The following is a 17,687-nucleotide window of genomic DNA, read 5'->3' on the forward strand; positions in this document are numbered from 1 at the left end:
AGTATAGGAGATATTTCTGTGCCTTGGCATTGTAAACTGTAAGCAATGAACAGGCTTTATTTTCTCTCAGAGTTCTTAGAGCTATTCATAGTTTATAAACAAAGTGATGGTTTTCCTTATATCATAATCATTTAAAACTTAGCTTATATTAATTAGTGATGAAGACAAAAGTAAATTCTAAGAAAACAGCATTCTCAGCATTGCAGATGGATAGTATAGCATGACTTTAGCCAGAGCTTGTAAGATTTACAGTGTACTTGACCCATTTTGTTGACATTTTTGTGATTTCTCTTCCTTCTACACATTAAAAGTATTCTCTGAAGTTTTAGATACTTATCCATTTGTTCAACAAATTATATGTTGAATGCTCACTGTATTCTGGGCACTATGCTTGTGACTGAAACTACAAAGATGATTAAGACAAAGCTCTCAGTGGGAGACAAAGATAATTGCAATGTAAAGATGCACAAACAGAAATATGTTTGAAGTTTCAAGAGGTCTCATGGGAGGGAGCTCCTGGTTCTACCTGGGAATGTCAAGGAAGACCTGCCTGAAGAGGGGATGATTACTGGAGAAAGATACAATTGCCATCGAGAGAGATAGACAGAGAGAGAGAGAGAGAGAGAGAAAGGTAGATGTATGTAGGAAGTGCCTGGCTGAGCTGCAGGGCACTTAGCCAGCCTGAGAGATTCTAGGAAGCTGCTTGGAGATGGACCACTAAAGGTTGGAGGAAAGATATGGAGTAGGAGAGTCTTCCTAAAAGACAGAGATGTTGGCTTAACTTGTTCAGAGAATGGCAAGTATTCATAAAGGTCAGGAGACAGGATTCATGAGGGAGTTGGTGAGGGAGGATGAGGGTGATGCACCATGCTGAACATTTAGCAATTTATTAGCTCATTTAATACTCATCTAACTCCATGAAATAGTTAGCATTTTCTCCATTTTGTAGAGGAGGACATTTATAACAGAGGACATGTCCACAAATTTTTTGATACTCTTCCCTTTAAGATGTATACCCTAATTCCTCTCCCCTTGATTGTGGGCTAGTTAATGACTTGTTTCCACTTAATAAAAAATGGCAAGAAGTGATGATTTGTGACTTTTGAGACTAGGTCATAAAGCATTATGGCCTCCTTGTTGTCTCCCAGATCATTCACTCTGGAGGAAGCCAGCTGCCATATGATGAGGACACTTAAGCAACCCTGTGGAGAGGCCCATATGTCAAGAAAGTGAGCCCTCTTGCCAGTAGTCGTTAAGGAGCTGTAGCCTCCTGCTATCTTCCATGTGTGGGAGCCATTCAGAAAAAAGATCTAGCCCCAGTCATGTTTTGAGGTGATTTATTATGATTTATTATGCAATACGAGATAACTAATACAGACAAGGAGTCATCAACATATTAAAGGTCACATAACTCATAAATTACAAATTTGAAATTTGAACCCAGAATTTGAAATTCAAACTCCAGAGTTGTTGCACCTAACCTATTTACTATCCTGCCTTGAAACGAAGGCGGGGACCTGTCTTTAGAGATCCAGTGCTTATATGACACGGACACACATGCATTCATATATATGCACACACTCATTTTTCCTCTCTGTTTCTTTTTCTTTTATGACTCTATCTTGATAGTAATAGGAAACCACTGAAAACAACTGGGTTTTAGAAAGACCCTGTGGTGTAGAGGCCTAATTATAAGAGGGCACAACTGCAGTTAGAAGAATAGGGTCAGGTAATGAAAGTAATCCAGACAGGGAATGGCCAGGTCTTAGACTAAGGCATGAGACAGAAAGGGTGTGGCAGGTTCAAGAAATGTTTAGTGGGTAGAGTTGAGGCACTCCTCTCGGTGGCTGACTGGATGTCTGTGGTGCTGGCCTGTGAGAGGGCAGGAAGGGGAAGTGGAGGGACTTTCAGAACTGAGTCAGTCATGGTGCCACAGTAGGTAGGTTAGGGAGGGGATGTTGGTGGCTGGTGGGAGAGTAGGAGAGGATCATAATGAGTTCTGCCTTGGATATGGTGCATTGAGATGTATCTGCACTTGAGAGGTATCTGCACTGGACCAGCACTACTGAGGAGGTCTGAGTTGAAGTGGGGATTTGGGGGTCACCAGCCTGCCTTTAGAGGATGCTGAAGTGACAGCACAGCTGACTGCACTGTGAGAGAGTGTGTGCAGTGAGGGGAAGAGAGCAATTACTAAGGGGAGAGAAGAAAGGAGAACCAAGGGAAAAGATGGGCATCTGAAGAGCCAAGGCGAAAGGGAGTACCATTAAGGTGTCAAATACAGCCTTGTTTTCTGACACTTGCCACTTTATATGTCTGTGGAATGTGGCCAGTGACTTCTAGGCCTGCTATTTGAAAGAGCCCCCTGCTGAGAAGCTTCTGCATTGTGCCCTGAGGCACATCCGAAGGCTCCCAGTGAACCTTATATGTGCACCTGGTCTTAGCTCATCTACTTACTGAACTCGTTTAGTTTCAACATTTATGCAGAGTTAAGCATCCAGTAGGCACATACTAAGTGACTGTTGGGTTAGTAAATGCTTATTATACATACAAGGCACTGGGTAGAGCAAGGCTTTACTCTTTGCATATGTAGAAGTAATAATAGAAGACCTCTTGATGAGTCCCATTGACTCAGATAAGTAGCTGCATGCAGATTTTAATGAGGATTTGATGTGTCCTGTAGAGATACAAAATTTTATTTCTCTTTATTTCTTTGTCATTAATGTTAATTAACAACAATAAAAAAAGAGTCAAAGACCTGGGATTCCAAAACTTTTCCTGATATTTTAAGATTGAGTTTACAGATGCAGTTTGGAAAGTTAATATGGATTAAGCTGAGATTTTTTAAAAGGGCTTCTTTAATAACATAAAATTCTTTCACCTCCAGCTGTTCTAATGGTAACTTCCTGTCCATCTGGGAGTCATTATTTTTAAACGTTGTGTTTGAGTTAAATGAAATAATGTCAGTGCTTACACTTTTTTAGTAATTAGATATAGTGATTATTGTTCTCTTTTAAAATTATGCTTGGATTTTCAATTAAGAAAATAGTAAGTCCATAATATAGTTTCAAAAGTCCAAAAACTTTTACAGACTAAAAAATAGTGAATTTAAAAAATTAAATCCTGTGGCTTTCATATTAAAGGCAAACAAAAGTTTCCCACATATTTAAATGATTAAGACAGAAAACTTTAACCAAGCTATCAATGCTGTAGCTCTTTTTTTTTTTTAAAGATTTTATTTATTTATTCATGAGAGACACAGAGAGAGAGAGAGAGAGAGGCAGAGACACAGGCAGAGGGAGGAGCAGGCTCCATGCAGGGAGCCCGACGCAGGATTGGAGCCTGATGCAGGACTCACCCATCCCCAGGCCTCCAGGATCACGCCCCAGGCCGAAGGCAGGCGCTGAACCGCTGAGCCAACCAGGGACCCCCCATGTAGCTCTTTATAGTATGAAAGTTCTGCTATAAATCTGCTGGATTTATTAACGGAGGATGTTCATTTATTTAGTAGGGCATTAAATCCTATAACATAATGCTGCTTACTAAGGGCTTGTTTTGGTTTTTTTGTTTGTTTGTTTGTTTGTTTGTTTGTTTTAAAACTCTCCAAAAGTAAAAAGACCAGGAAGAGAAAAGAGTTCAGTGGGTTCATCTGGAAGAACCTTCCATCCCATCCACCAACCTAAACCTTCTTACCCTTAACTCCTGCACTATTCCTTTGTCTCTGAGCCCTGCCCTTCTCCCAGTCCTTCCCACCTGCCTTGAATCATGTGCTCTGATGCTGGGCGCTGAGGCTTTCATTCTCTCATTTTAAGTTTTTTATAGTTATTTCATAAGTAATTAGAATAGGTTGGTCTCTACAATTTACCTTTCTTTTAGGCTTTATCTCCATTTCCCACAGTGGCTTAACCAGTGATGATCACTGAACATCCTGTAACTAGTACTGTGATGGTTAGTTTTTGTGTCACTTTGGCCAGGCTATGGCATCCAGTTAAGAGATAAATCAATAGAAGATGTAGTTTTCCTCCTAGGACTTAATTAGGATCAATTCTGGATAGGAAACACATACCCTAATAATGCCTGACTAAATCATTTTGATGGGCCTGTCTTCTCTAATATGCTTTCCTAATCTAAGTTTTCCTCTTTGCCCTGGGCACAGTCAGTGGGCAAGACAGACCCTATATCTTAAGTTCTATGAATAAGAGCTTTTTTGAATTGAGCTAGGCTTGGGAATTAAAACCAGATATGCTTTTCAGTTAATTAATTTCATAACATAAGAGAAAACTAAGAGCTTGAGTTTTTAAAAAAGTTAATGAGAAGATATTGAAGTCACTGGGAACAAGCTTTTCTCAAATATGTTTCCTTCAGCTTAATACATTTTCTAAAAAATTAATTAAGCGAGGGGTACCTGAGTGGCTCTGTTGGTTAAGCGTTGGACTCTTAATGGTCATGATCATCATGATCATGACTCATCAGGTCATGATCTCAGGATGGTGAAATTGAGTCCCACATAGAGCCCATAGGCTCAGTGGGGAGTCTGCTTAAGATACTCTTTCTCTTTGGGATGCCTGGGTCCCTCAGTGGTTGAGCATCTGCCTTTGACTAGAGCGTGATCCTGGGGTCCTGGGATGGAGTCCTGCATCGGGCTCCCCGCAGGGAGCCTGCTTCCCCCTCTGCCTATGTCTCCGCCTTTTCTCTATGTATCTCATGAATAAATAAATAAAATCTTTAAAAAAAAGTCTCTCTCTCCGATTAAATAATTAAATTTAAAGATTAATTTAAATTTAAATATTAAATAAATCTTTAAAAAAACAAAAGACAAACCAAAACTAATTAAACTAGATTTAGCCCGTAGCAACCTTAGCCTTTTCTTTTTTCTTTCCTTCCTTCCCTTTTTTTAAACAGAGGGAGACATTTGATTAAATTACTGAAAATATTCACTGAAATTCACTGAAAATATTATTCAATGGGGAAAACCCATTAGATATATAAAGACAGATAACATTAGATAGCTAATTAGGAACAAAGAATTGCATAATGTAGTACAGATAGCTAAGAAGAAACTCTTTGTTTTGAAATACATTTTTATGCAATGTCATATGGTCTAGTTAAAATCACTGTCGTGGACCTTTTGGTCCAAAAATGGAAGTCCTATAGTGTATCATTTAATGTCTTCACTTTGGCTGACTCACTGTCTTGGCATTGTTTCTGCTGCAGATATATATAGAGATGGTTCATGTCATACTTTAGAAGAATGTTTTTGGACAATAGAGCATAAAGAACACAGTTCAGGAGACTTCTGAATTATTAGATTTTTTTGAAATAGAGTTTATTTAAAGGAATATTTCATGAGCAATGCAAATAATTTAGTTTTTATAAAACAGGACAAATATTAAATTAGAATTTGATGGGGGTGGGGAGAGTTGTGTATGTTTATGTGATTAACAGCTGATCTCCAGTCAAAAATCCCCAAGTAGTAGATATTACTTCTGTAAAAAAGAAAGCTTTTTTTCTGTTTTACTTAGAAAATTTAATGAATCAAATTATTGCCATTAAAAAAAACTATCATTCTCATTTAGAAACCAACTAATTGTGGGGCCTATAATCAAGTCAGAAAGTTAATAATACAGTTTATTAAGACAAATGGCTAACTTACCAATTCAGTCAATACCCCTTGCTTGGGAAACCCAAATGGCCCTGGGACCAAGGAAGATCTCCAAAACTAAATGTAAAACATCTCTGATGAAACAAATGTTGTTGCCAGACACATTTCTACAATATTTTCCATTATTGACCGTACAGGAGGTGAGATGTGATGCAAACGAAAGCACTTATTCTCTGTTATTGAGAGCAACACAGGCTTCTTTGGGACATTTTGACAAAGGACAGAGACATACTTCTTTCTCACTGGGTAAAGGGAATGAATCGTTTCCTTCCAAATGAGTCTGTACCAGCTGAATGCAGAAAGCAGTCATGTGCCAGGGATGAGTTCTGGCCTTTGGCTTCCTGCTTCTTCCAAGTGGTTTTCCACCTCTTAATGTACCTAAATGGAATTCGGAGAGGCTGCCCCCTACTTCCTCCCAAAGAGACAGCTCCTCCAGTGAGTCACACAGACACACACTCTGAGGTCTCAGGCATTTTCTCTGCTAAGCACAGACAGGATTGCATTGTACCAACATCCCACATTGCCTACAGCTTCAGCAGCCTCCTCCACTTTCTCAGAGTGTCACAGCCTAGTGCTGTAGCCCTGAGGAACCAGGGCATGTGTCTGGGGATCCTACAGAATAGGAGGGAAAATGGGTAATTGATGCCCATTTCAGATCAAGAGCAACAGGTATTTTGCTGAGGCTGAGCGTATAGGGGGGATGGAAGTGTGTGGGGTCTGGATGGGGTAGACTGGTGGAGATAGTAAATGTCTAAGATTTGGGTTGCCTGCAACAGTATGTCAAGCCTTAGGTATTGCTTTCTAAATCACCACTAATAATTTCTTTTCCATTCTCCCACGAGACCTCAAGTCTGGTCATTAAATTTTCTAACTTTGAGAAGATTATGAATGTAAAGCTCAACAACTGTTGGATTTTATTTACCAGGATACAGTTAGATGATTGGATTAATTGTTGGTGACTTTGCCAGTAACTGTGACTCCTGTGGGATTGTTACTTCTGAAATGCTAATTTCTTTAAATTTCTAATATTACTGCTGATGTGTGTTAAAAATTACTCTGAAAAATTATCCTAAATTTTAAAATTTTAACTTAAATAATTTAAAAATTATTTTGTTCGGGATCCCTGGGTGGCTCAGGTCTAAACAGGTTTAGAGCCTGCCTTTGGCCCAGGACGTGATCCTGGAGTCCCGGGATCAAGTCCCACATCCCTGCATGGAGCCTGCTTCTCTCCCTCTGCCTGTGTCTCTACCTGTCTCTCTTTCTCTGTGTCTCCCATGAATAAATAAATAAACAAAATCTTTTAAAAAATTTATTTATTCATTTGTATATTTTAATTTTTACAAAAGATTTTATTTATTTATTTGAGGGAGAAAGCACAAGCAGGGTGAGAAGAGGGAGAAGGACTCTCTGGTGAGCAGAGAGCCAGATGCAGGACTTGATCCCTGGACTCTGGGATCGTGACCTAAACTGAAGGCAGATGCTCAACTGAATGAGCCACCCAGGCATCCCTCATTTATTTTTTTAAGGATTTATTTATTTGAGAGAGCTTGAGCAAGGGGAGGGGCAGAGGGAGAGAGAGACAGAGAGATAGAGAGAAGCAGACTCCCTGATGAGCAGGGAGCCTAATGCAGGGCCTCAATCCTAGGACTCCTAGATCATGACCTGAGCTGAAATCAAGAGCTAGATGTTCAACCAACTGAGCCACCCAGGTACTCCAAGATTTATTTTTATTAAAACAGTAAAGAAGACTTTATCCAAGACTCTTGTAATAAGAGCATTACATCTTAAAAAACAAAAACAAAAAAACAAAAAACCCCACAGAGGGCAGCCCGGGTGGCTCAGCCCTGATCCTGGGTATGGGGCATCCAGTCCCACGTCAGGCTCCCTGCATGGAGCCTACTTCTCCCTCTGCCTGTGTCTCTGCCTCTCTGTGTGTCTCTCATGAATAAATAAATACAAAATCTTAAAAAAAAAAAAAAAATTGCAGTAGGGGAGAGAGATGGTACTCAACTCCAAATACAGTGAAGAGCTGGAGATTAACAGCCAACTAACAAAGAGAAGGGGTCAGTGGATAGGAAATTACCATGAGGAGACATTTGAGGATGGGGGAATTTGCCAAACCAGCTTAACAGGATTCTTGCCAAAGGCAGGACTAGGACACATATAAAAGGTAGCAGATGAGGAAATTGATTCCAGCAAGGATGAAGGCCAAGGCTGAGGCCTAGTCAAGTAAAGGTCTCAGAGGAGCCTGACTGAAGTTCGGTCAAGGAGAATCTTTGTCATCTGTACTAAATCTGGTTGTTCACTGCAGAAAGAGGAATGGAGAGTACAGTTAATCAGAGAGAGGAGGAAAAGCCCTTCTCAGCCTTGTGATTGGGAAGTCATTCACACAGGGTTGCCATGTGAGGGCCCAGTGCATTTCTTCTGAAGGGTGGCCACAAATGCTGCCAGAGTACCAGCAGCATCAACAGTTGGGCCAGCCAGAGCTTACAGGCCTTCTGCTCACTGTGGCCCACCGCACCAGGTCCAGCCAAACAAATTGCTATTAAACTAGATCTAAGGATTATATTTGTGTATGGTGTAAGAAAGTAATTTAGTTCTTTTGCAATGTAGCTGTCCAGTAGCTGGATCACTCTCTTACATTTTATTTTTTAAGATTTTATTTATTTATTCATGAGAGACACAGAGAGAGAGGCAGAGACACAGGTAGAGGGAGAAGCAGCCTCCATGCAGGGAGCCAGATGTGGGACTCGATTCCGGGTCTCCAGGATCCACCCTGGGCTGAAGTCGGCGCTAAACTGCTGAGCCACGCGGGCTGCCCACTCTCTTACATTATACACAAAAATAAACTCAAAATAGATTGGAGACCTGAAGCCATAAAACTCCTAGAAGAAAACATAGGCAGTAATTTCTTTGGCATTGGCCATAGATAAATTTTTTTTATGTCTCCTCAATCAAAGGAAACAAAAGCAAAATTGAACTATTGGGAGTACACCAAAATAAAAAGCTTTTGCACAGCAGAGGAAATCATTGACAAAAAGGGAGTGTACTAAATGGGAGAGGATATTTGCAAATGATATATCCAATAAGGGGTTAATGTCTAAAATATTTAAAGAAGCTGTACAACTCAACACCAAAAAAAAAAAAAAAAACAAATAGTCTGATTAAAAATGGGCAGAGGACCTGAATAGATATTTTTCAGAGAAAGACATCCAGATGGCTAAAAGACACATGAAACATAATCAGGGAAATGCAAATCACGACCACAGTGACCATGACTTTACAACTATCAGAATGGCTAGAATCAAGACAAGAAATAACAAATTTAGCAAAGATATGGAGAAAAAGGAACCTTTTGTATTGTTGGTGGGAAGTAAATTGGTACAGCCACTATGGAAAACACTATGAAAGTTTCTCAAAAAATTAAAAATAGAATTACCCTATGATCCACTAATTACATTCCAGGGTATTTGCACCCCCAGAAAACGAAAACACTAATTTGAAAAGATATATGCACCCATATGTTCATTGTAGTATTACTTACAATAGTCAAGATATGGAAGCAACCTTTGTCCATCGAAAGATGGATGGTTAATGAAGATGTGGTATATGCATATATATACATATACATACATATAATGGAGTATTACTTAAACATAAAAAAGAATGAGACCTTACCACTTTAAACAATTTTTTTTTCATTTTAACTCTTTCATTTTAACTCATTTAGTGGCATGAAAGTACATTCACATTCACACTGTCCATTTGCAGAACTTTTCCATCATCCCAGAATGAAACTTTATACCCATAAATACAAACTCCCAATTGCCCCCTCCCCTTCGTCCCTGGAAACTATTGTTTTACTTTCTGTCTTTCTGAATTTGACTACTCTAGGCATTTCATACAGGTGGAATCATACATTTGTCCTTTTAGGACAGGCTTGTTTCAGTTAGCATAATGTCTTCAAGATTCATCCATGTGATAGCATGTGTCAAAATTTCCTTCCTCTTTAGGGCTGAGTAATATCCCATTATATGTGTATACCATATTTTGTTTATACATTCATCTGTTAAATGACACTTGAGTTACTTCCAGCTTTTGGCTTTTGTGAATAATGCTGCTGTGAACACACATATAAAAATATGTTTGAGTTCCTGCTTTTAATTCTTTTGGATATATACTAGAAGTGGAATTCCTGAATCATTTGGTAATTATATTTTTAATTTCTTGAGGAACCATCATACTGTTTTCAGCTGTGTCTATACCATTTTACATTCCCACCAGCGATGCACAAGAGTTCCAATTTCTCCATATCCTCAACATTTCTCTCTTCTTTCCCTCCCTCCCTCTCTCCCTTCCTTCCTTCCTTTCCTTCCTTCTTTCCTTTCCTTTCCTTTTCCTTCCTTCCTTCCTTCCTTTCTTCCTTCCTTCCTTCCTTCCTTTTTCTTTTTTCTTTTCTTTTCTTTTCTTTTCTTTTCTTTCTTTCTTTCTTTCTTTCTTTCTTTCTTTCTTTCTTTCTTCTCTTTCTTTCATTTTTCTTTCTTTCTTTCTTTTCTTTCTCCCTCTCCTTTGCTTTCTTATTTTCTCTTCTCTTTTCTTTCTTTTATAGTAGCCATCCTGATGGATGTGAAGTGCTATCTCATTGTGGTTTTGATTTGTATTTCTCTGACAATGATGTTGAGCATCTTTTTATGTGATTTTTTTTAAAGATTTTTTATTTATTTATTCATATTGACACAGAGAGAGAATGAGAGGCAGAGACACAGGCAGAGGGAGAAGCAGGCTCCATGCAGAGAGCCTGACGTGGGACTCGATCCAGGGGCTCCAGGATCATGCCCTGGGCTGCAGGTGGCGCTAAACAGCTGTGCCACCGGGGCTGCCCTTTTTATGTGGTTTTTAAAAAAGATTTTATCCATTTATTCATGAGAGGCAGAGACACAGAGAGAGAAGCAGGTCCCTGTGGGGAGCCTGATGTAGGACTTGATCCCATGACACCAGGATCATGACCTGAGCCAAAGGCAGACACTCAACCACTGAGCCACCCAGGTGCCCTCTTTTTATGTAATTATATATACCATTTGTATATCTCCTTTGGAAAAATGTCTACTCTAGTCCTTTGCCTATTTTTATCTTTCTAAAAAGATTATTTATTTATTTATTCATGAGAGACAGGCAGAGGGAGAAGCAGTCTCCATGCAGGGAGACCCATGTGGCACTCGATCCTGGGACTTCAGGATCATGTCCTGGGCTGAAGGCAGGTGCTAACCACTCAGCCACCCAGGGATCCCTGTCTTTGATCCATTTTGAGTTAATTTTTATATATGATATAAGGTATGGGAGCAATTACATTCTTTTGCATATGGATATTCAGTTTTCCCAGCACCATTTGTTGAAGGCCATCTTTTCCCCATTGAATGGTCTTGGCATTCAATTGTCATTGAGTTGTCATTGAGTTTAATCTTATACTGTGAAGAGGAAACTCTTAGAGTTGCATTACTTTTAGATGTACATTTCACTTTTTTATTTATTTTTATTTATTATTAAGATTTTATTTATTTATTCATGAGACACAGAGAGAGAGGCAGAGACACAGGCACAGGGAGAAGCAGGCTCCATGCAGGGAGCCCAACATGGGACTCAATCCCAGGCCTCCAGGATCACACCCCAGGCCCAAGGTGGCTCTAAACTGCTGAGCCAGCCGGGCTGCCCACATTTCACTTTTAAATAGGTTTTCAAAAATCTATGCATCCATCACAGTTTTTCATCAGCCCTTTGCTAGAGAGTCAATGGGGGTAGTGACTTTACTTCTGTTAGAAGTGACAAGGCTGCTCCTATGAAGGATTCTCCTATGAAGGATCCTTGAGGAAACCCAGACCTCCCTGCATTTACTTTGTTGGATTGAGCTTTCCTCCTAAAGGAATATATTCCTTTAGCTTAACAAACCTTTAGAATTGAAGTGCACATGGGAGAAATAAAAACACTAGTCATTTCCATGCCACTTACAACATTACATTCCTCACAGTTGATTAACTGAGAAGAAGGGAATTTTAACGTCAACTTTATTGAAGGACTGGAGAGAAGTAGAGCAAGATGGGAAAGGAGCAACACTACTTTAAGGAACAGGCCACATTCCAAGCAGGGCACGCCTGATTTGGAGCTACCCTGGACAGCATGAGGCATTGAGTGGAAGAGAAAACTGTAGCCCAGAAAGGGAAGTCGGAGAATCTAAAGATGAATGTTGCCTACTTCACAGCTGTGTCAGGGATAGGCTCTGGAAGTGAGCATGAGTAATCCATAGATGTGTGTGCGCATAACCCAGACCCATTTCTTTCATGTTTATTTTGAAGCAATAGCATATGTTTCTCCAGACCTGGCGGTATTTCTTTTAGTTATTTTCTATCCAATCCTTCTTTTAAGGGAAAAATGAGAAGACTATGGTGCTGAAAAACACCTAACAGAGGATTTTCTTTCTGTGACCATCACCTCTACCTCCAACATATACACAAACATACACACACTCTCTCACACACACACATCTCTCCCTTTAGGACTTGTCATGATTTTGTAGTGATTATAATTTGAGTTGATTATGCATATTTAAATAGAAGGTGCATTTAAAATGTAGATTAAATCATTGACACTGGGATATCTCTGGTGAGTACTAGATATTTTTAATAGTTACATTGATACATTTCAAGAATTAGGATGGGTTTTTTTTTTAAGATTTTATTTATTCATGAGAGACGGGGTCGGGGGGCAAGAGACACAGGCAGAGGGAGAAGCAGGCTCTATGCAGGAGCCTGACGTGGAACTTGATCCCGGTCTCCAGGATCATGCCCTAGGCTGAAGGCAGCGCTAAACCAGTGAGCCACCTGGGCTGCCCGAATTAGGATGTTTTTAAAATTATTAAAGACTGACATTCTGTGCTGTAAGCTTCTTTGGTCAAAATCATCTCTACTACACAGTAGAGAAAAGCAGTTTCAAAACTTGGTTCAGTTATCTCTAATGCACTTTTTATTCACAAAGGAAAAGATATACCCAGATCACAAAGTTTGTATGTTATTAATACCTTAGTAGTCTAATTAATGTGGTTGCAGGAAACTTGACCATTGCTGGATGTTAGTCTCAGAAAAAGTACCACTGAGACCAAACCCATCCTTTCTTATTTCCCTGCTAAGAGTTTTCCCTCTTATAGAACTACTTCTCTGTCACTTCTTGGTCTTTGTACTGTTTTAAGAGAATTGACTTGTGACACTAGAGTATACCACATATCACTCTAGCCAATGCTTTTTTCTCTAAAAAAATCACACTTAACTATATTTCAGAAGTTAATGAGAGAGGCTGTCTTGTGATATCATGAGGAAGCTGGGGTTTCCACTTTCGATTATCTTTTAGCATCTACTCTCTCTCTCTCTCTCTTTTTTTTAAAGTTATGTTGTCCAACTTCAGGACCTCAAATCTTGTGACTAATTTCCCCTGCTGTATGACCTGTATAGCCTGTATGACCAGCCCCTTAACATGCTACTTTTTAAAAAAAGGTATACAATAACCAAAAAATATGCTTTAACACAGTAGTGCCATCTTGCTTGATTAGCTCATATAGTTCCTTTATTTACATTTTGAAGAATGCATTTTTCCCTGTTTGGAATTATTACTATTATTTGAGGTAATCTCTGACTAAAATAATACAATAGCTAACAAGTTTTTGAGTAGGATAGAATGGAATAGAAAGCATTTTTAACCTTGGGATAAGGTATTTCTGACAACATTTTTCTTTTAAAGATTCCAGTATGATAGCATGGAAATATGGGTATGTCCAAACTGATAAAATCACATACATTAAATATGTACAGTTTTTTTTGTTTCAATTATATTTTAACTAAGCTGTTTATTTAAAAAATAATAAGTTTGGTGGTGCCTGTGTGGTGCAGTCAGTTAACTATCTGACTCTTAGTTTCTGCTCAGGTCGTGATCTCAGGAGCCCTATGTTGGGCTCCATGCTCAGCAAGGAGTCTGCTTATGACTCTTTCTGCCTCTCTCTCTGCCCTTCTCCCCTACATTCTCTCTCTGAAATAAATACATCTTTAAAAAATAATAATAACTTTGTTTCTGTCAAATAAATATAGGTTCAGTCTTACCCCCCTCAAAATTAAAAAGATTCTAATAAATGGAAAGAGGGGATCCCTGGGTGGCTCAGCAGTTTAGCGCCTGACTTGGACACAGGGCGTGATCCTGGGGTCCTGGGATCAAGTCCCACTTCGGGCTCCCTGCTCAGCGGGAAGTCTGCTTCTCCCTCCCCCTCTGCCTGCCATTCTGCCTACTTCTGCTCTCTCTGTCAAATAAATAAATGAAATATTTAAAAATATATAAAAATAAGCAAGGCACTTGGATGACTCAGTTAGTTGAGCGTCTGCCTTTGGTGTGGGTCATGATCCCAGGGTCCTGGAATCAAGCACTGCATCAGGCTCCCTGCTCAGCTGCGGGGAGCAGGGGGAGCCTGCTTCTCCCTCTGCTTCTCCCCCTGCTTGTGCACATTTTCTCTCTCTGTCAAATAAATACATAAAATCTTAAAAAAAAAAAAAAGGAAAAGAAATAAGCTATCAACAGCCTGAAAGGAGTGGCAAAATGTATATATAATAAAGGACTTGTATCCTGAATATATTTATGTGAGTGTATGCATATATACATACAAATATACATATATATATACACACACACGTAAAGAACTATATAAGAACTGTATAAGCAATAATAAAAACAATCCATTTTTGGCATGCCTAGGTGGCTCAGTTGGTTAAGCATCTGACTTTTTTTTAAGATTTTATTTATTTATTCATGAGAGACACAGGGAGAGAGGGGCAGAGACACAGGCAGAGGGAGAAGCAGGCTCCATGCAGGGAGCCCAATGTGGGACTCGATCCCAGTACTCCGGGATCACACCCTGAGCTGAAGGCAGGCACTCAACTGCTGAGCCACCCAGGTGTCCCAAGCATCTGACTCTAGATTGAGCATTCCATCTCACTTACTTTTATCTGTTTGAATTTTTTACAATAAAAGTTTTTAAAAGGTTTATGAAATACAAAAAGTTAATTGGATGGGTCATGGGTTGCTCTTGTTGCTGTGCTTTTCTTGAGTCATACTCAATTGTCTATATTAATGGAGCAGTACAACAGTGGTTTAAGATCATGAGCTTTGGACTCACTTATTAGCTTGCATGGCTTTGAGAAAGTTCCTTGGTTTCTCCATAGTCCAGCTAGCTCCCTTTGTGAGGCTCCAGTGAGATGAGTTATGTGTAAAGTAAAGCCAAGTTCTTGCTCAATTAATGTTGGTTATTACCACTAGTGAAGGGAAAATGTGGCAGAGATCATGTTAAAAAAATTCTTAATTTCTGTTGGAGTGGGACTGTGGCCGTTTTTGGGGAGTGGACTCAGGGGATTCACACAGGGGAAGATGTGCTGAGAGGAAATCACACAAGTGTGCCCCACCCCCTTCTGCTTCAGGCTTCCCCTGACAATCAACACCTAGACTTTATCTCCACGAGACTGTCTTCAAATCCCTAACAGAAAACAAGAACATAGGCAATCCTGAAATCTTTTTATCTTGTTTGTTTGTTTTTGAATTTATACTTATTTTTTTTTTCTTTTGAGGGCACCTGTCTCTGGGATGTTTCTCTTGGGCTAGTATTTAAATTGGCTGTTTTCTAACTTCAAAACAGCTAGTGGTAGGGAGAGAAGGCTAAGATTTTTGGAGCTAAAAATAGCAAAATAAATAATCCCCAGCTGGGCTAATAAAAAAGCAAGCATGTGACCATATTCAATCTCAGGCCTGGAGTACAGTTCCCTCTGACTTTCTCCCCATAGCGACTGTCACCTTCAGGATTTCACATTGTTAGAGGCTAATCCTTTTCTTTGTGACTGCAATTCTTTCCTTCCTTTATTCAAAGACTACATCAGAGGCACTGGGAAGTAAGGATGAGCAAGGCCCTCTTAGTTCTTGGGTTGGGACACACTTGGGAAATAGCTTATGGGGACACATGGGTTGTCCAGGCAGGCCTCTTCGAGAGGTCAGGAGCACAGATCCTGTCAGATAGGAAGGGCCCCACGGGTCTGTTTTTCTTGCTTTACATGGTGCTGGTTATACATAGTGTTTGAGTTTTGGTGTCATTGTTCTTTAGAGGACCTAAATGCAATTTGCCAGAAAGAGTGGGCTTTGAAGACTTAATTGTGGCAATATTTCTAAATCCCTTACAGAAATCACTCCAAGCACCACTATTTATTTGTTTTAGAAAAGCAGATTTAGGCACATCTGCTCAGGGTCGAAGTTCTCCGCACACCCCTTACCGTGTCTCTGAGATTCCCACGCTTCAGCGGTCTTGCTCGATGGGGTGATTTCTCTCCTTCCCTTCAGACCTCCCCTGAGGACGTGCTCACATGCTCATGTCTGTTTCTGGCCCTCTCCCTCCTCTCCTGAAATGTAAGGAGCATCTTTTAAAATGGAAATTGGCCTTCCTGTGGGTCTTCCATGACATCTTGTTTTTGGAAGCTTCGATGTACTCCTTTATCTTGTATTTTTGTAAAGCTTTTTTGTTACTTTCTCATCATTGTTCCTCCACTGCTTTTTATTTTTTTTATTTTATTTATTTATTTTTTTTTTTTAAAGATTTTATTTATTTATTCATGATAGTCACAGAGAGAGAGAGAGAGAGAGAGAGGCAGAGACACAGGCCGAGGCAGAAGCAGGCTCCATGCACCGGGAGCCCGACGTGGGATTCGATCCCGGGTCTCCAGGATCGCGCCCTGGGCCAAAGGCAGGCGCCAAACCGCTGCGCCACCCAGGGATCCCTCCTCCACTGCTTTTTAATAACACAAGAATTGATGCTAATTAAAGTTATAGCCAACACATCACATGTGCATATTATTTTCTGGTTTCTTCAGGATGATTTTCAGTAGTTTGTCTTCCTCACATTCTGGTTTCCCGGTCTGTACTTCTGAAACAGTTGGCTTGATTTAGCTTCACTTGAGTAAGTCAAACATGTACTAAATTACCTCACAGAACTCTCTGAGTATTTTAATCAGTTTCTTAAAAAAAAAAAATTCCTCTTTTAAGGAAAAACTACTTAAGGATTAAATATTTAAAAATTTTTAGGGATTAAATGTTTTCAAATGTTTTCATAAATACTTATTGAACACCTGCTATTAGGATTGGGATTTTCTCACTGACCTGGATCCTTGTTTCCAATCCTCCTGCCTTCCTGCCCTCCTCCTGCACTTCTCTCCACATCCTTCAAAGCCTGTCCTCTGGGGTCCCCCTAGTCAGGCAGTTGTCTGGGGTTGCTCTGCCCCCCAGCACTCTGACTCGTGAGCAGTTATCACCTCTATCACTCTCTTGGCAGTTAAGTCGTAAACTTCTCGTGCACTTGTGCTGTCTCACATGAGTAGAAGAGTCTTTTGGGCCCCGAATCACTTAATATATTTTTCTCCTTCTGAGTATTCAAAATATTAGATTTATTAAAAAGGTAACAGCTCCTTGCTTCTACTGCTCCATCTTCAGCAACCTACTTTGGTTTTCAGCTCTACAGAAGCATTTCTTTCCTTTCTCAAAAGAACAGTCGACCATGCAGCTTTACCTGCCTCACTGAGGGATACATCTGACTGTATAGATCTCTTAGAACTAAAATGAGCTGACTGCCTCCAGTAATTTGTGACCTCGTACTTGGAGACGGAACTCAATTAATTATGTGCCAAACAGTTATTCTACATATCTCCCCTCCCCCACCCGCTTTTAAAAATAGTTGCCTAACAGATTGCAGAAGACTGTGCCCTGGGCTTTTCTGGAACACAGCTTCTTAGTGTTATTTCTTAGAATATAAATCAAGGACAAGGTTTATAATCAAATCTCATAGGTTTAGAAGTCATTTTTGTTTAGAGATCAACATGGTTTGATCTCAAGCAGTTCTTGGGACTAGAGGAAACATTGTCAATTCATGTTGTTTGCCTTAAAAAAAAAAAAGCAAACAAAACTTGAAGAT

The 17,687-nt window shown here is 39.8% G+C and overlaps 1 long non-coding RNA gene across 1 annotated transcript; it reads right to left on the reverse strand.

Moving 5' to 3' along the window:
- Positions 1–1,320: 1,320 nt before the first annotated feature.
- LOC112657587 (uncharacterized) lies at positions 1,321–17,351 on the reverse strand. Its single transcript, XR_004817993.2, has 3 exons — positions 16,880–17,351; positions 16,000–16,125; positions 1,321–2,674 (listed from the first exon to the last, which is right to left on the reverse strand). It is a non-coding gene; the product is annotated as an uncharacterized LOC112657587 (long non-coding RNA).
- Positions 17,352–17,687: the final 336 nt, after the last annotated feature.

The sequence above is a fragment of the Canis lupus genome, chromosome 8 (genome assembly GCF_003254725.2).
Source record: "Canis lupus dingo isolate Sandy chromosome 8, ASM325472v2, whole genome shotgun sequence".
NCBI classification, from domain to species: Eukaryota; Metazoa; Chordata; class Mammalia; order Carnivora; family Canidae; genus Canis; species Canis lupus.